Here is a 20,327-nt window from a genome sequence, read left to right on the forward strand (position 1 = left end):
CCCACAACAGTGGGTAACTGTCTTTAAGAGCACATCTGAGAAAATTGACCACATCCTGCCTGGTCATCCTTCGCCTAACATTCACATTTGCGGTGACTTCAATGTCCATAATGTAGAATCGCTGACCCACTCAAATAAAACCGAATACGAGGGGAGGTTCTCTCATGATTTTGCCACTGCCTATAACCTCACTAAGATTGTTCACGAACCCACCCGTGTGCCCAATACTACCGGTCAGTATGAAAGACTTCTCGACCTTTTCCTCAACTTCCCCTGAGCTGTGTTCATGTTCCGTTCTATCTCCGTTGGGATCCTCTGACCACTCTTTTGTACCAGTTTAGATAAAAGTGAAATGTAATAAATCTTCAGACGTACCACTCCACCGTACTGTATATCGATACTTTATGGCTGACCGGGATATCTTCCGTATATTCATATCTGATCTACCTCTGCATTCCATGTTTAAAAAGGACGTGTCCTCCATAGTATCAGACCTGACCGAATGGTTAATTGTAGGCATAGTAAGATTCATGACATCAAAAAATTCCGACAAAAACCTAACAGCCAGCCATGATTCTCCACAGAATGTGCTGCTGCTATCGCGCACAGAAATTACTTTTTCCTAGCTACCAACGTAATAGATGTACTGAGACTAAAACTGCTTTCAGGAATGCCAACAACCACTGTAAAATAAAAATAAAAAATGCAAGCGAGCTATATGCTCAGTCCGTTAAACCCAAAGTAGCTGAGCAGCGGCTTGGTTCCCACCAGTTTTGGCAAATAACAAACAAGATCCTGAACAGAAGCGTGCGATCTATCCCAACTATCATCAATGGACCTGAGGTCATCTCGTCACCATCAGACAAGGCCAAACTATTTCATGTAAAAAATATTTATCAAAATGACCGTGTTTAAATTATTCTGGCAAGTTAAATTCAAGTTATTTCCAACTAAATCATTAAGTTCCTGTTTTCATTTTTAAATTAACAAAATAAATATAGCAAACTTTTACTAAAAAGGTAATAATTATCCTAAAATATGCTAGCTGCAGCAATGAAATTTGTTTAATAATGCCAAATAAATCATGACGGCATTTTTTTTTAAATGTATGGACGCACATAAAAACTACTACAGGCGTATCTGAAAATGGTGTCATATTGTCGGAAGAAGGGTGGGGGAGGGGCAAAACCGGCTATGTTTTTTCAGGGCCGTGCATCCATACATACATATAGTGAATGTTTATATAATTTCAACATTTTTTAATTTAATTATTTTCGTGTGTGTCTGCTTGAATTTTATTTTATTTTATTTTATTTTTCAAGATTATGTTACAATTATGTTACGCTAATGATTACACGTTCATTCATGCGATGAAAATATTAGAATTTTACATGCAATATAACACTAAAAATGTAAACCTTACGAAAGAAGAATGTTTTCTTTTCGTTTTTCTCATTTTACTATTTTGTGTGAAAATATTAAACAATTAAGTGTGATATCGTTAACCAAAAAAATTATTTTTCTTCAAGTTATGAAAATTTTGTTAATACGGATTTAAATGGCTTTTTTCGTAATGTTCATGAAAAATATATTGTGTACTTATTACAATTTGCAATTTTTTTATCTTCATAAAAAAGCAAAATTAAATTCAGTCATTTTTTAACGACTGAAAACCATGATTTAGTAAAGGTTATGTTCAGCTAAAACAAATAATATACTTCCACTATAATTCAAATAATAATGGTTTCCTTATAATTATTTGATAAATACTGATAGTCTCAATAAAATTTGTTAATTCCCTGACTTTTGGTGATATTTAAAGTGAAGTCAGGAGCTCAAATGTTTATACATTCTGAGCATCGGCCACTCATTTTTCCCGTCCTTAATTATCTAAAAGTCACAAGGAAATAATTTATACGTTTGGATTCTTATTCAAGGTCACCTCATTAGTTGTAATTCAATTTTTATATTTTGGAGATGTACATTCGGAAGAAGGAAGGGAAAATATAGAACTTTCGCACTACTGCGAAGAAAACACTTTTTTTATTGTCAGTTTTGACATTTTAAAAGTGCATACATGGGCAGACAAATGCAATTTTACGCAATCGAATCGAAAATCTTACAACACAGCATGTTTGTTTTTGTTGCGAATTTTTTTTGTTACATATTTAATTAACATAAATATAAACGAATATAACTCACAATACATTTGTTTTTGAGATTAATCTTTTTCCCCTTAGAAAGCTTGCATGTCGAGATGTTTTAATGCGTTTTTGATGTTGTGAATTTTTTTCGTACATATTTATTGAATTGAGGCACATTTTAAAAAATTATAAAGAAAATGAAGGTAAAAAAGTATTTAGTGTCATCATAGTTTTTTATACTTACTTTAATTAAATAAATGCGTAACAAACTTTCTAAAAAAACAAAAATATTGTTGCGTTGTTTTGTACTCGGTACTGCGATTGTATTTTCTGCCCCTGCTATATGCAATTTCTACATATGAAAAACAGTGCTGCCTTCGCAGTAGTGCACAAGTGCCGACAATTTAATAATTTATTCGAAAATAAAGTTTCGCATAACTTTTTGGTTAAAGCAAACAAAAAAAAATCAATTAATATAAAAGAAAGCATCAATCATCTAGGCATTTATTCAATTAAAATAATATATTCATGTTTTATAAAAGAATCAAAATAGGTGCTAGCTAAGATACAGTCGAAACATCGATTTAAAAAAAATATCGTTTAAAGTAACCAAAAAATCACTATTTTCGGCATGACAATTAAGTACGCAATATTGTATGTTGCTTAAAATTGCGTATTTCTTTTTAAATCGATTTTTCGGCTGTACCGTTACTGGCACCTGAAAAAGTATAAATAAATTACAGTCACTCTTTGATTTGGAAATGAATGACACTTGACATTTAAAAATATATGATATAAAAAAGGGGGCTTGTGTTTATAAAATAAAAAAAATCGCAATAAAAATAATGACTAATTTTTCGTTTTAATACACTCATTATTGACAATTTATTGAGCTTAAAAGAACAAACACACATTTTAAATTTTAAATCTTTCATTAGAACGTGTTGACTTGTCTCCCCTGGTTCTGAATGCACTTCTCCGAAAACGAAAAAAAATGTTTACAAGGGAGCTAAAATGCACAAGTGTCGCTTAAATTAAAAATGAATAAATAAACAAATCACCCAAAGTAAATATAAACAGCGACAAAGAATACAACATGAAGATTACATAAATAAAACTAGTATATTTTATAAAATGTGAATTCGAAAAATAATGAAAGAAAAAAGAAGCAAATCATAATTCGAATCTAAATGTAAGCTTTAGGTCTTTCGTTTCTTTCTTTATCAATTTCATCAAAGTGTCCGTTTTGGGCTACAGTAAAAAAGTTTTTCCAATCTCCGACGACACCTTTACGAAGCAATTTCGCCCCTGGAGTTCTCATTTTTTCAACAGGTGGTGGTTTTGCTTCGTTCACTTTGGCAAAACTGCATTTGTCAGCGATCTGTTCCAAAAAGTTGACGTCGTCGTTTTTCGGAGAAATCTGGTCAGTTTCTGTATCGTACCGACCGTTTCTTCACCTATGTCTTCGTACAGGATCATGTGGACGGGCCAGTCAACATGTTCATCGAAGTCTTTTTGCCACTGAAGCATGTAATCTAACCAGCTACCGTAGAGGACGTGACCGTCTAGGAACTCGTCGAAAAATCCGTTAAACGTGCCATCACAACATGTTACATGATAAGGGGTGTCCACTTTTCATGTAAGTATAAAAAAAGAGAGATTTAGTTAAAATGAAAATGAAATAGAATAGACGAAATTCGAACCTCGTAATTTAGGTTTAGAAATAGATTACGAGAGAGAATTAGCAAATGGAATGTAATAAACAAACACTTTTTTAGCTTAGAGATAAAATAGTTTGAAGAAAAGAATGTGCATTGTCAATTCTGTTATGAAAATTCAATTGAAGAATGCAACTATAAGATAATGTAATAAACATGTTTTTAACATATTGGAAATATAGATTGCTGGGAATATAGGTTAAAATTCCTTTTGTAAACAAAGGAAAAAGTTTTGGACACGCATTTCCAGAACACGTGAAAGAAGATACATGTTTTAACATGTGTATGACGTCATGGAAAATGGGAAGTTCTCGATATAGTTAGAAACTTTAGAGTAAAGCAGAGAAACACTGAGGGAGAGTCTGAGAGAGAGAGAGAGAGTCTGAGGACGACAGACGACAGTCCAGGCATGTGATTCGGACGTCTAGATGTGACACGGTCACCTTTGAAACTTGGAGTGTGAAACTTGAATTCTTGACTATGAAACGCCATCATGTGTTTTTATAAACGTCGTCTTTGTGTTGTAATTCTACCAAAAGGTAAAGTGAAAATTGTCATTATATATCTTGTATATCATGTGTTTTAAAATGTCTTCACTTACACAATGTCTTTACATACACAATGTGAACTCTACATCTCATATCTACACTTCTAAGTACGAACATTTTAGATATATAAATCTCTTCATAACACGAACACGGAACGCAACCACATCTCTCTCTACAGCAACATCCCTCTTAATAAGACTCTCTCAACATCTCTCCAAGACTCTAAGACTCACACTATAAATAAGACCTAACAACAAAACGAACAATAACAACAATAATAATAATAATAATAATAATAATAATAATAATAATAATAATAATAATAATAATAAATATAACAAACCGCTGATGAACTCGTAAATCTAAAACATGTGCCAATAAAGCGAAATAGCCACGTCCTGCGGATTACGAGCCACTTAAACAGTGGGTATCTTCTTGTCATGCACGCTCGCCGGTAACACTTTCAACGGTAGGTGACTGTTCAATACCAGCGGAGTCTCTGTCGTGTCGAAATATTCTTGTTTTGACGACTCGATGTAAAATTTTAATTTATTTTCTTTCATATAGACAGTGTTGCCGTGTAGTATTATATTGAGAACTTCCTATAACTAATGGGTTCCCGACTTGGGGTAACCAATAAGCAGGACGTCTTCGTTGCGTATCGGCATGTGAGACAACGTAGAGATTATGTGCTCAATATTGTTTAAAAGAGGTAGTTTAATTCATTTATTTTCGAATCCCTAATGACGAAAACCTTCCGTATCAGTGTGATATATTTTCGCCATTTTTGTATACAAATGAGAATCGATGTATATATATATATATATATATATATATATATATATATATATATATATATATTGTATATAAAATGTATGGTTGGTGTGTACAATTAATTTGTAATGTAGCGTGCCGCGCTGCCGCGGTATGTTTCCTGTTTGTATATGTTTTGCTCTTGTGTTATTTTTTCTCTTGCTGTTTTTATATATATATATATAGAGAGAGAGAGAGAGGAATAATGTATGTATGCAATATATATGTGTATATGTGTATGTGTATATGTGCATACTTATGTGTATTTAATGTATGTATATTTTTGCACGTTATGAACGTTCACGCACGAAATGGAGGATAAGTGGCGACGCAGCTAGTATAGTAGCTGTATTTCCCGAACCAGTGTCTCTCTCTCCCTCACTCAGTGCTTAACACACATTCTCGCTCCTACAAACATACACTCACTCCCTCTCTCTTTCCCTTTCTCACACACACACACACACACACATAGTCTGCGTCTTTACGTACGCGCGCACGCGCATTCCCTTCTCTGTTCACCCTCCTGTTGTCATCAGCAAATTAGGTAAAACGCCACCAACCATGCCAGGCAAAACTCGGTCAGATATATGTCATGCGTGGGAAAGGGAGACTTTAGGGAAAGGCATCCACATTCTTTATAGCACAAACAGTGAAGTAGTCACTAAAAGGAATGAATGAGCTGCCACCGTTTTTTTATAATGGAGTCACCACTTATCAAGGCCCAGAGGCCAATAAAGATAAGGGGTAATAAGTATTCAGTAACCAATAGGACAATATAGTAGTAATTGTTCGTATCAAAAATTTGGTAAATTAGATTACTTAAGGACTTGTTTATGTTGGACGTGAAGACAACCATATTATAGTCAGCAATAAAGCAGGCAGATGGAAGAGAGTTTCACAGGTGTACAATCCTAAGAAATAGACTCTGTTCATAAAATCTACGTTTAGGTTTAGGCACAGATAAAGAGTGGGGAAACTTATTGCTAGTGTTTTCAGCTGGACGAGTGTTCTGTTGTAGAAGTTTGGCGAGGGGAAACATAGATTGTAGCGCAGACGATACCTGCCATGAAAATAATGATAACGCGGAGACAGGCTCGCAAGTCTTTTCTGTGAGAAAGAGGTTGCAGGGAAGAGAAAAGGGCACCCCAACTAGGCTTTTGAACTCTGTCAAGGCAGGATAAAAGGGGCGACTAAGAGAAAGGGTGACTTTTTCTTGGAGTCAGAAGAAACAGAAAACTCAACGTGAGTGGCAAAAAATAAAAAAAATATAAAATAAAAACGCTATTCTAAATTATTGGTATTTTTGTTTGTTTCTGTAAACGGATAATGGATGAACCCGCCTGAAATTAAACTATAGTTTTAGCAGATTTTAGTATTGTTTAGCTCGTTTAGTCTTCGCATACGTTTCTGTAGAGTCGAAGAAAATGAAGGGAGGAAGCGCCCACGTGTCTGCGCGTCATGCCTTACCTTGGCACGCTCCTACGGTGTGCGCACGTGCATGGCCGAAACCCGGGAGAAATTCCAAAATGGCGCCGTCCTCATCTTGTAGATTGTGCGATCATCACTAGGCCACACGTGACCGTTCTTTGGCTGCTGATTGGCCGAGGACGAACGCCGGAAGGATAAAGGGAGTGTGTTTGGAACATGGGGGTGTCTTTTCTAGGATCGACGTCAGTGTGATCGTATCGGTGAACTGCTGCAGCTTTAAGAGAACCTTAGTGTGTGTGTGTGATTTTTTGGGACTTGCTCGTCTGCTGACTTTACAGGACTTTCTTTTCTGCTGATTCTACAGGACCTGCCCTTCTGCAGAACTTGGAACAAAACTTCAAGCCTCTTCTTTCTTTTAACACGTAGTCGCCTAAAAAGGTAGAATCCGACTTACTTGTGAAACGGCTTTAGTTTCGTACGGGAAGTTTATTGTAGAACACGTAAAATGACACAAAATGAAGTAAATTATATACCTTTTATACTATAACTTTAAAAAGGCCATGACTGATGAAGACCTGTTGTGTTTATGTATGGATATGTGCATGTGCATTGCTGGTTGCTGTCACGAGTCGAAACACCTGTGTGTATAGGTGTGTCTCTTGTTCACCTCAAACGATTACGCCTCTCCATGACTGTCACTCTCAGTCTGTCTTTACATCTATTCGATTATAGGAATATCTGATTTTTTTTCTAAAAATACACTTTTTATTAAATAATAGTTATGTTAAAAAATATATATTTTTTTAAAACTAAGTAATAAATAAAATTAATATTTAAACTTTACTTTTTCCAAAAATGTAATTTATTTAGTTTTCATTCTTTTCTACTTTTTGACATTCTGAATTTAAATTTTGTATAATTTGTTATTGTTTGCCCCCCCCCCTTTGGCAAAAAGAGGGTGGACATGTAAATTAAATCTTGTTCGTTCGTCTGTTCATTTGTTCGTCTGTCCGCACTTTCTCCAAAACTACGCCTTATAATGTGAAATTTTTCACAAACATTCATCATGATATGAGTAAAAACAAAACGGATATTCCGGGAAAACTCAGATTACCCGCCTATGGCTGCCTTTCGGGTTGAAATGGCTGAAATTGACAATTTTTTGCCCATTAAAACAAACTGATTCCTTGCATTTTTATAAAACTTCTTGAAAAGTTATAACTAACCGATTTCTATATAATGTTATTTGTCTACACTTGGCAATAACTCTTGGGTGTGCCTTGGCGGCTCCTTTAGGACTAATAAAAACACGCTATTTTGTGAAAAAAATTCTGTGTATGTCTATTTAGTAGTTTTTCATGGTTATTCACTAAAATTTAAATATATTATGGCCTTGGGGACTTTTAGAGATAAATGGGGGGGGGTAATGATGTTTTTTTTTTCTTGCATGGTGCAGAACTCAAATATATATATATATATATATATATTAAGGTCTAAAACTGCACCGATTGCTTATTTTCAATAGGGTTTTACGTCCCCTTGCATCTTTGGGCATAATGGGGGAGGTGGAAATGCTCGACTTAGTAAGTTTTTTTTTTATAACTCGTTCACTGTGTACTCACGTGGGCCCATTCATGCTTCACTTGTTTTTAATTAAATTACTAACTATGAATATACTTCTTTTTATTCTATCATTTCTGCCAGAACATTACTTTCCACTGCTGAATATTTTTAAACCTGTTTTCGTCATTACTAAACCATTATACAAAGAGTTATCTTCAATAATATGTTTTTCTTTTCATACCATATTATAACCAGATTAGTGAGAATCTATTCGTTTACTTTCTTTTATATTTTATTTATCTAGTATTAATTAAAAAGGGGAGCACTTTTTCTGTCCCTTTTTATGATATTCCCCTTATATTTTCGGCCATTATATCTTTATCTTCTCATTTTATTTGATGTGCTGTTTTGTTTTACGGCATATCAACCATTTTCTTGTTATTTAATGTGGAATCCAGTTATTCTGGAAATGGTATTCATGTTGCATTGACTTAGGGCTGGCTTTGTAATTTGCCTCTCCTTTTACATCTCGTGAAAATTCTAAAACTTTTAAAGAAGATAGAGTGATTGTAACGACGATGCAAAAGTAGATAGATAGAGAAAGAGGTGGAGGAAGAGAGGAGAGAGCTAAAGGATGATAACGAAATCTTGATAAAAATTAACAATTTGACACAGCCTGAGTAGATGTTGTTCATATCAGTCGCCGGTACTTCCGCGACACCCTTTGACAGTCTTGACCATTTTTCAGTTGAAAATAACCTTGCATCTGTAGGGCTGAGGTATTGATCAGAATAATGATGATGACGATGATGATGGTGATGCATTTTGTTGGTATTCGTATCCCCAATATTATTCGATTAAGAATTCTTCTTAGAAAGATATCGGGTACTTACGAGAGAGAACACGTGAAGGTTGTCAAAGTGGAAGCGTTTCTGTGTTTTTTTTATTCGTTTGTTTTTGTTTTACGGCATATAAACCCTTTTCATGTTATTTAATGCCGAATCCAGTAATTTTGAAAAAATGTTTTTGATAGAATTTATTTGTTTTCTCCAAGTCGGATTCTATTTAATCTATAGTTGGGACCCTAACAAGTACTACCACTCCGGATCATGGTGGTCCTGGGAGCGATGGGAATTAAACTCCACACTCACCAAAGCCCGCAAGGTGGGGCCTCACCATCGGATATAGTTTAAGGTCATACCCAGGCCCCGTTTCTGCGGAACTGATTGGGTTTGAACTTTGCGTACCCAAGTTGTAAGTTCGCATCGTTAACTAATGAGCCACCGTCACCTCCTCTATTGATGCTGTTGTTTTGTGTAGATCATGATAATGCATTTCGAATTGTTAATCTAATTATTTCCTTATCTTTTCTATTTAAATTTCTTTCTATAAAGTAGGGATAGGACGATTCTAATATTTTTTTCCGATTCCGTATTAAATTCCCGAATCCGATACAATTACCTATTCCGATTCTTATAAATCTCTAAATATTTAACTATAAACTTGTTATTTTCCAAGAGTACCGTAAACACACATGTTAAATGTGTAGATATTTTATCAAACGTAAAAAAATAAACTCGAATGAGATGATTTATCGATTTTAGTTTTATTAAAAATGTAAAATCAATAGATATTCATAATTTTATTATTACTATCAGCAGTAGAATATTTTTCTTTAAAGAGAATCAAATAAAAAAGAATTGTTTTTGCATCGGAAAATAGGCACAAATTTGTTCGATTCCGATACCCCAAAAAGTTCCGATTTTTCGATTTTCGATTCCAGATAATCATCCCGACACTAATATAAAGACATCCGGTTATTTCGAGATATTACCTAAAGGTTGCCAACACCCTTAAGTGAAAGTGTTTCTGTGGAACAAACTGGATTCGAGCTTGACATCCCCAGTTAGTAAGACTGTGACGTTAAACATTTTGCCACTGTCAAGACTGTGTTGCTGCTTTGTGTGTTTGTTAAGCGAGCTAGGAGTCTACATAGTCGTCAGCAACATCGTGCTTCTGAATTGTCTGATCTGCGTGAATACTTCCACGTTCATCGCAGATATTTGTTAATGTGCAATTTTGCAGCTTTATAAAATTATCATTTAAAAAATGGATGGTAACGTCCAACTCTGCCAAGACAAAGCTCGTTTCCTTTAATAATTACATGAAACCTTACGAACCACCAATAGCTATGGATAATAAAAAAAAATCCATGAACAAAGCTTCTTTCTTAGAACTGCACTCCTGTGGAACTCTGTTCCGTCTGCTTGCTTCCCACCGGACTACAACTTGGATGTGTTCAAGTCCAACGTTAACAAATTCCTAATGAACCACCCCCTTAAGTAAACACTTCATCAAATCTCCACACTAACGTAATGTACTTGCAATAACCCTTATCCCTGAGTTGCTTCCGGGCCTTGATAAGTGGTGATTAATATGTAAAAAAAATAAATAAATAAAGATACATAACCTGAAATACTTCGTTCAAGCCCCTAAGCTTAACGTTCACAAGAAACATGAGTTGGGATAGGTACATCGAGATCATTACAAAGGCTGCTGAGAAAAAGGTGAGCTCTCTCTGCCGTGCTCGAATGGTACTTACTCCTGAAAGTATCCTGTATTTTACAAAGCCACCATTCGCCCATGTATGGAGTACTGCTGTCAAATTTTGCCTGGTTCATCTTCTACTAGCCTCTCGCTCCTGAACATGGTTTAAAAGAGAGTCGCCAACCTGATAGGTCCCGGACTGTCATATAAGATTCGACGAAATGTTGCATCCCTCTGCCTGTTTTACAAGTATTTTAATGGTGGATACTCTGACGAACTACAAGCCCTTGTGACCCTCGACGAAAATACCCCGACAAACCGGACAAGCAGCAAATCCCACCCGTACACAGTAGAGATCCCTAGATATAGGAAGGCCTTCTAATCTAATAGTATCATCCCCTGAACCGCTAGACTTTGGAATTCTCTTCCGATTTCCTGCGGCTATATATGTACTGACATGCAGAAGTTCAAGCCTAGTGTGAACAGATATCTTGCTGCTAAACTCTCTGCATAGTACACCTGCAACCTACGTCCCCGATAGTCCGTCCCTACATCAAAGTTGCAATGTGCCTTGTTTGAGGTGAAATTGTATAAATAAAAAAATCGGTATCGAATACAGCAAAATCTAACTGTTGCATACGAAGTCGAGGAAGGTTGAGTCCAAATTACACAGAACACGGTTAAAATAAAATGTTTAATAATATTCAAGAATTAAAATATTTTTCGTCCGATAGAGTTTTCGTCCAGGAATTAAGATAAATTTGGTTACTTACTTGACTGAATTAATTGTGCGTCTGAATTATATATATATATATATATATATATATATATATATATATATATATATATATATATATATATATATATATATATATATACATATACATATACATATACATATATATATATATAATTCTTAAGAAGTTTCAATCAACACTGCTAACGATAGTAAGAACATAATTGCGAATCACCGAAGAATTCTACTTGGGCATGGCTGATAGAACGTGCTCATAGAATTACATGAAGGATTCCATATTTAATTTTGTGCAGATTTATGACTTCAACAAAAGATTCTAGAGTCCAATAAGTTAGACCCGAAGTGATTGTAACTCTACAGATGACAACCGTAGCATGAATATTACACATAAGTATCGAACTGAATGTGATGTTTTCGTCATATAAAAAAAACACACATTTTTCATTTCAATTTTCTTAATTTCGTATAAGTTTCTTTTTACTAATGATTAGATTTAATTTAATATTTTTAATATATTTGTTTGGAATAGGCTTGTGCATTCAACTTTGTAATTCAACGGATCTTTAGCAGTGTTAGAAGCTTAAGAACACATATCAGTCTGAATTTAATATCGTCACGATGTTTGGTTCCAATCGGGTTTTCTATTTAACTTTCTAACGTATTTAAAAAACTAAAAAAATATCCGCCCGGGATTAACGAATTAATCCCCTAAATAGAACAGTTTTGCGCACATTGTACTGATTAAAATCGAGACAGCATGAGGATAAAATCCTTGGTCAACATATATTGCGTGATTTGAATTCTATAACATTTTAGGATTACGCATAAGGTGTCTTAATATGAAATTTAAATTCAGGGGATTTACGTATTATTTTGATTATTCGGATTGAGTCTTATTTTCACAACGTTTGGGTCGATGTAACTCTGAAACTCGAGGCAAATTAATCTTCATTACGAGTTAGAGAACAAGGCACTAGGCTTTACAAACAATCATTTTAAAGATGTCTACTGGGATTTGCAACGTTCCTGTTCTTAATTAACATCTAAAAGGCCATTTACAACATGCACATGCCGCGAATGTTTGCAAAGAATTGTCAGAACAATTTCAGACGACATGGTGATGATAATTATTGGCTGCGACAATGGACCTATATACGCCGATTCGGAGACGCTAATCCAAGACGAAGCATTTATTGGCGTTGCTATTATCGAACTGTCCCATACACTGCAGCACTAAATCACTCGAGAAATGCTGAAATCTTGTGAAGGTTGTCGAATTGCTAAAACGCCCGAAACCAAGATGGCTGCACCACAGGCCGGACTTTCTAAGCACAAAGAGGTCGGTTTACCGTGAAGAAGTAATCAATCGAACAATATCTGAAAATAACTTATTACTGTACATGCGATGTACTGTACTGTTAATAACTCATTTTTTAGCGCCACAAGATATATCAATGATAACAATGTGAGAACTGGTTAATATTTTGTATATTGTAGATTATTTGGGTTATTTTTTCTGATTATAGAAATAATTTAAAACAATTCAAAACATTTAGACGCATCTTGCCCGTATGATAAGTGTCGGAACGGATACAGTTCTTAAGCCACAAGATTTTTCTAATTATAAACTTTTATGTGTTGACAGGTTAATCCTAACTACAGTTTATCGTATTAATTATATGGTCCTTATTTGCTTCTTATTTGCTTGCATCTTGTCTTCGACGATCGGGTGATTCTGTCTTCTCAAAAAGTATGACAAGTGAATTTCTGCAAGAACCAAAGTTTACCCACTGGGGCAAACCGGAGTCCTAGTACCGGAAAAATATCCAATAAATAAAACGTTGTTTATTAAGTCGTTATTTTTTTTGTTTTTTTTTTCATTTCCCCATAACAAACATGGATATAAATATCACTAAAACACCCGCTGGGTTATAAGCTTCATTTTGGTACCTTACTTGTCTGGGTGGATTGCCTGTAAGCTGAGAAAAACACGCCATACACACACACCAGACAGACATTAAGAAAATTTATAATATATATATATATATATATATATATATATATATATATATATATATATATATATATATATATATATATGCTGTAGCTCTGGTTGTTTTCAAATATTTTAATGGAATGTGCTGTGATGAACTCGTTGCATTTGTGCCCCCTTCGACGTGCATATCCCCCGACAACCCCGTTAAGCAACACAATCTTACCCTTTTACTATTGAGGTCCCTAATTACCAGAAAACTATCGACACAATTTCTATCCTCAAACAACGAGACATCAAATTTTTTTTCAACTTATTTACTTCCCTGACTGTACTGATATGAAGAAGTTTAAATGTAACGTAAACCAACATCTTTTTAATCTTTCCTAAGCATGGTCAAAAATAGTAGCCCCTTAGGTCCAAGTTGCGATATGCTTTGTAAGGGTGAACTTGAGTATATATATATATATATATATATATATATATATATATATATATATATATATATATATATACATATATATATATATATATATGTATATATATATATATATACATATATATATACACATGTATATATATATGTATATATATGTATGTATGTATATATATGTATATATATATGTATATATATGTATGCACATGTATATATATGTATATATGTGTATGTATATGTATATATGTATATATGTATATATATGTATGTATATATGTATGTATATATATATGTATATATGTATACATCTGTGTATATATATGCATATAATTGTATGTATATATGTATGTATATACATGTATATATATATGTATATATACATGTATGTATATATGTATATACATATATATGTATATCATTTTCGGTTTTAGCGTATAAATATTCCTACCTATCAAACATATAAATCTACCAGAACATTTATATTCTGCATGTATGTTTACTTATATTTTACTATATGCATTTACTTACATACTTACTTACTTCATCCGGAATTTTCAGATACCGGCAATCCTCACACCTTTAATTTTTTTCTAACTTTTTATTTTTTTATTTATTTATTCATCTATTTACTTATATGTATGCATGTATGTATGTATGTATGTATGTGATATATATATATATATATACAACAAACACACCCAGAAATCATATATATATATATATATATATATATATATATATATATATATATATATATATTGTTAAACAGCACAGCATTTTCTTGTTTGGCAATTTTCCGTTTTATTTTTTCCAGTTTTCGAATAATCCGTATATGTAAAATGGTGTAAAAGTGTACCGTAGTTTGCGAGCGCTTTCGGCGTTTCCGCCATATTCAGGCTGGTTATATGGAAAGTCGATTTAAAATTACGTCGAATGATAAGGTCGTGTTTTAAAATTACATCGTACTATAAGATCGTTTTTGGCTTATGTGGGCTATTTATATACAAATTTATTGGACAGTTTTATATATATATATATATATATATATATATATATATATATATATACATTAACAGAGATATTTTAAAATATTTTTGCTGCATTCATAATTTATATTGTTTATTTTGGGTTGTCTCACTTTTATATACAATGCCTCCAACACCTTCAGTCTCCTAACGTTAGAGTCTGTTTGTAAATTTTTGGTATTTTCTACCATGATGTTTCTAAATTGAGAATGCTGGCAGCCATGTTTTTTTAAAGATGAACGTTAGTCTACGGGACAACGTGTTGGTAGTATGACCAATGTAAGAGGAACAGTTAATGATACACTCTCCTTTAAGGCAATTAATTTTAAAACGCCTTTCTATATAACAAGCCTGACGATGGCGGAAACGCCGAAAGCGCTCGCAAACTACGGAACACTTTTACACCATTTTACATATAACACAAGAAGGATTATTCGAAAACTGGAAAAAATAAAACGGAAAATTGTCAAACAAGAAAATGCTGTGGTGTTTTACAATATATGCTTAAAGGAGAATATGCTGCCTAAATATACACAATATATATATATATATATATATATATATATATATATATATATATATATATATGGGTGTGTAAGTGTATGTAAGCATATATATGTGTATGTATGTATGTGTGTATGCATATACATGTGCATATATTTATTTTATCTTTTTTCTCATTGCATTTAGTTCCTTTAATTTGATAATTTGATTCTGAAGTAATAACTTGTACATTCTAGTTGACCCGGTTTTTATTAAAATTTTGGCGTTTTAACGAATTATTTTATGGGTCATTTGGACATTGGCTTTTCTGTTTTTAAATTAATTCAATCACCATTCAATTTCTTTTCATCTTTTTTACTCATTTTTCTTTATTTAGCCTTGCATCGACACTCGAGTTTTAAATGTCTTCCATGTCTTTTTTTACGCACATTTTATCTTTTTTTAATAACATTAATGGAATTCATTCCCTTTTTCTTGTACATATTTGTAAATTATTCCACAGGTTTCTGTATTTTGTATTACTTTTGATCATCTTCCAATTACGCGATTCCCCTGGATATTATTGTGCTAATAGAAATTTTATTAAATTTCTGGGATTCTGGAAGTGCGGATTTTACCATCATTAGACACTTAACCCTTCACCGGACTATCTATTCTCGTGAAATCACTTTTTATTCACCCTATTTCCTCTGCTTCACTTTTTTTATCAAGTAAGATCTATTACTTAATTGTAGTTTCATTAAATATTTGGTAAGCAAAATCCGATCCCGCATTTTGCTATATCTTACCCTCTGATGAGAAGGAAAGTATTTCTTCAAAACCGCGGATTTAAGATTATCCACTTATTTAGTTTCCCTTTTTTTAAAATTAAATATGGTTTCACTCTTTTTCAAAGTGTTGTTAAGGTATTTTATCAATTACTTGCCCTTATATATATATATATATATATATATATATATATATATATATATATATATATATATATATATATGTATATATATGTGTGTGTGTGTATGTGGAGTGTGTGGGTTTGTGCGTGGGCATGTTCATACTACAGTCGAAGAATCAGGCAATCTCTACATCTGCAGAGAAAATGGGACACCTCAAAGTAATGTTTATCCGAAAATATTGCGAACATAAACATAAGATATATATTTTCTATTTTCCGTTGTTGTGTTCCATTTAAATAAACTGAGCCACAGAAACGCCTGACCGGGTACAGCTAGTATACACACACACACACACACATATATATATATATATATATATATATATATATATATATACATATATATAAGTATATATAAGTATATATATAAGTATATATAAGTAAATATATATATATAAGTATATATATATAAGTATATGCATATATACAAGCGTATATAATTAAGTATATATATATATATATAAGTATATGTATATATACAAGTGTATATATATAGCATATATATAAGTATATGTATATATAAGTATATGTATATATATAAGTATATGTATATATATATAAATATATAAATGTATATATATATTTATATATTAATAAATGTATATATATATATATATATATATATATATATATATATGCATGAGGTCGCCAAGCTAATCAAGAACCTTGATTATAGTAAACCAACTGGTCCTGGCGGCATCCCAATTATAGTGTTAAAAATGCTTCAACCAGAACTTGCCCCCATACTTACGAAACTGTTTAAGCGTTGCCTTAAGGAGAAGTGCGTTCCGACTACCTGGAAAACCTCATCAGTATGCCCTGTATTTAAGAATTCAGGTGATAAGTCATATCCCTCTCAGTACAGACGAATAAGCCTCCTGTGTGTTATGAGTAAGTTGTTGGAATCCATAGTAAACAGAGAAATAGTTAACCACCTTAGCAGAAACAATCTTCTTAGTGGCACACAATATGGTTTCCGTTCTGCAAGATCTACTGCAGATGTGCTAACGAGTATATCTCACAGGATTACGGAATGTCTTGAAAAAGGGTTCCTTTCTAGAGGAATTGCTCTTGACACATAAAATACCTTCGACAAGATTTTCCAGCTATGGTATAACTGGAAATGTTTTCTCAATCATTAAATCATTTCTCTCCGATAGGCTCATAAGAGTAGTGGTCGATTGACAAAAATCACAGGCCTGCAGTAATGATGCTGGAGTCCCCCAAGGGTCAATCCTGGACCCAACTCTCTTCCTAGTCTACATCAATGACCTCCCTTAACACATACTTAAATCATTCGTTGACATCTATGCTGATGACGTGACCATCTACGGCAACACATCAAAGACTGTAAATGACAAAGTTCTCTCTGATTCTCTCTCCTCTGATTTCGAGCGCGTTGTTCAGTGGGGGAAGTCGTGGCTGGCTACCTTTAATGCATCTAAAACCAAACTCCTATCTTTACATCATCAACGCTCTGATCGCCATCTGGCATCAATTGAAATAGATGGCTCTCGTCTAAGAGAAGCCCCGTGTTTTGACAAGCTTCTGGGGTTGTCCTTTACTCCTGATCTGAAATGGAACACGTACATCAAGTCGGTTGCCAAGGTCGCTGGAAAGATGGTGGGATCCTTCTACCGCTCCATAAGATATCTCACTGCTGATGCCATTCTCTATCTATATAAAAGCCAGGTACGTCCAAGGATGGAATACTGCTGCCATATCTGGGCAGGAGCTGCTAAAAACAGCCTATCTTGCTGTTTTTATACTTATAGACTCCGTGGCTTATGATGCGCTTTTCCTTACCCTCCCACAGAAGAGACGTTACGAGCCTCTCCTTGTTTTGTCGTTATTTCCATGGCGGGTTCTCGTCTGAACTTCAATCTCTATCAATATTTCACGGAGAACACCCGTCTAGCTTAACCCACTGTGAAACATGTTCCCCACTCTTTATATGTGCCTTAATAAAAACGTGGATTCCATGAACAAAGCTTCTTTCATAGAACTGCACGCCTGTGAGACTCTGTTCCGTCTGCCTGCTTCCCACCTGACTACAACTTGGATGTTTTCAAATCCAACATACAAATTCCTTATGAACCGCCCCCTTAAGTAAACACTTCATCAAATCTCCACACTAGCGTACTATACTCGCAATAACCCTTATCCTTGAATGGCTTCCGTGCCTTGATCAGTGGTGACCAGTGTGTAAATATATATATATATATATATATATATATATATATATATATATATATATAATGCTCAAAAGGTGTGAGAGAATATTTAATTAATTCCATAGCCTAACCACCGGCGCAACCCACAAGAGCCAAGAAAGCCAACAAACCGGAAGTCCAAGACTCAAATTACGCTCTAATTAGAGCTCATCCATTTGCAAGCAAGACGTTTTGGTTTCTCACCCCCAGTCCGGATGTGTCTCACTGATAAGCCCAAATAAAGGCGAAACTCGACTTTTGGACTTCCGGTTTGTTAGCATTCTTTGCCTCTGTAGGCTGAGACATTGTTTCGGCTGTGGAAATAATTTGATAAATAAATAAATAAATATATATATATATATATATATATATATATATATATATATATATATATATATATATATATATATATATATATATACATTAGTATTCCTATATGTTTGTTTGTTCACAATTTGATTAATATATACAAAAGGTTCGTTGGTATAGTATTTAATTTATTTCTTCTCTTCTCTGGTCTGCTCTTCTCTTTTATCTTCTCTTCTTTATCTATTTTCTATATAAATAAAATTAACTTATTTTTACCCGTGTGTGTTTGACCTTAATAGGATTAAAATCAAGACATTACATGCAAATGAAATATGCACACACTGCAGCAAAAGATATGTGTATATATATATACATATATATATATATGTATATATGTGTGTGTGTACATATATTTGTGTGTATATATATGTGCGTATATATATGTGCACACACATGTCTATATATATATATATATATATATATATATATATATATATATTCCTAATAATCTCATTGGAAGAAGTTTTCGATCAGAAAAAGCTGTAAACTCATGGTAAAGAAACTAATGTAGTGCGAGGGGAACTACGATTTTACACTCACAAAATAACCGCCAATGACTCATCTTGCTCCCATAAGTGTTTACTGAATTGTGGATAAATAGATAGATAGATACATAGCCTGTTCTAAAAAAAATTCATAACCTACGTTTTATTTTGTAGATTGAATTATACTTTTATACTGGTGTAATCGTTATCAAAGGAGAGTTCAATATATATATATATATATATATATATATATATATATATATATATATATATATATATTAAGTAATGTGATTGATAATTTAAAATTTAAAATCAAATTTTAATTAAATTAAAAATCCGTTTCATAAGAAGGAACAACAACAAAATCAATTATATGTACGATCGTTTTGGAAAACAATGCTTTTTATTGTGGTATAGATCAAGTTATGTACAATAATTATATATAGTTTTTTGATAAGCAAGGTCTCCTCATGAGCAAATTTTGAAGGGTTTTTATTGAATTAAAAGACACCATAAATAAACCTAGCATTAAAAGTAAAGCAGATGAATCTTTTAATTTTTCGTTTTTTGAAATCAGGAACTGTGGTTAAAATAGTCATTTAGATGTTTGCTATAGCTTTTTATCTGTGCCTAAATCCAAAAAAAAAATTTAAAAAAGCTATAGCAATCCTCTAAATGGCTATTTTAACCACAGTTCCTGATTTCCAAAAACGAAAAATGAAAAGATTCATATTCATATCATATACATAATTATTGTACATAACTTGATGTATACCACAATTAAAAGTTTTTTTTTTCCGAAACGATCGTACAGATAATTGATTTTGTTGTTGTT

At 33.1% G+C, this 20,327-nt stretch overlaps 1 pseudogene; it reads right to left on the reverse strand.

Moving 5' to 3' along the window:
* Positions 1-3,330: 3,330 nt before the first annotated feature.
* LOC145296999 (sulfotransferase 1A1-like) lies at positions 3,331-5,078 on the reverse strand (annotated as a pseudogene).
* Between the last annotated feature and the right edge of the window lie 15,249 nt (positions 5,079-20,327).

This window comes from Euprymna scolopes, chromosome 17, assembly GCF_053919585.1.
Source record: "Euprymna scolopes isolate OS-2025 chromosome 17, ASM5391958v1, whole genome shotgun sequence".
Classification (NCBI taxonomy): Eukaryota; Metazoa; Mollusca; class Cephalopoda; order Sepiida; family Sepiolidae; genus Euprymna; species Euprymna scolopes.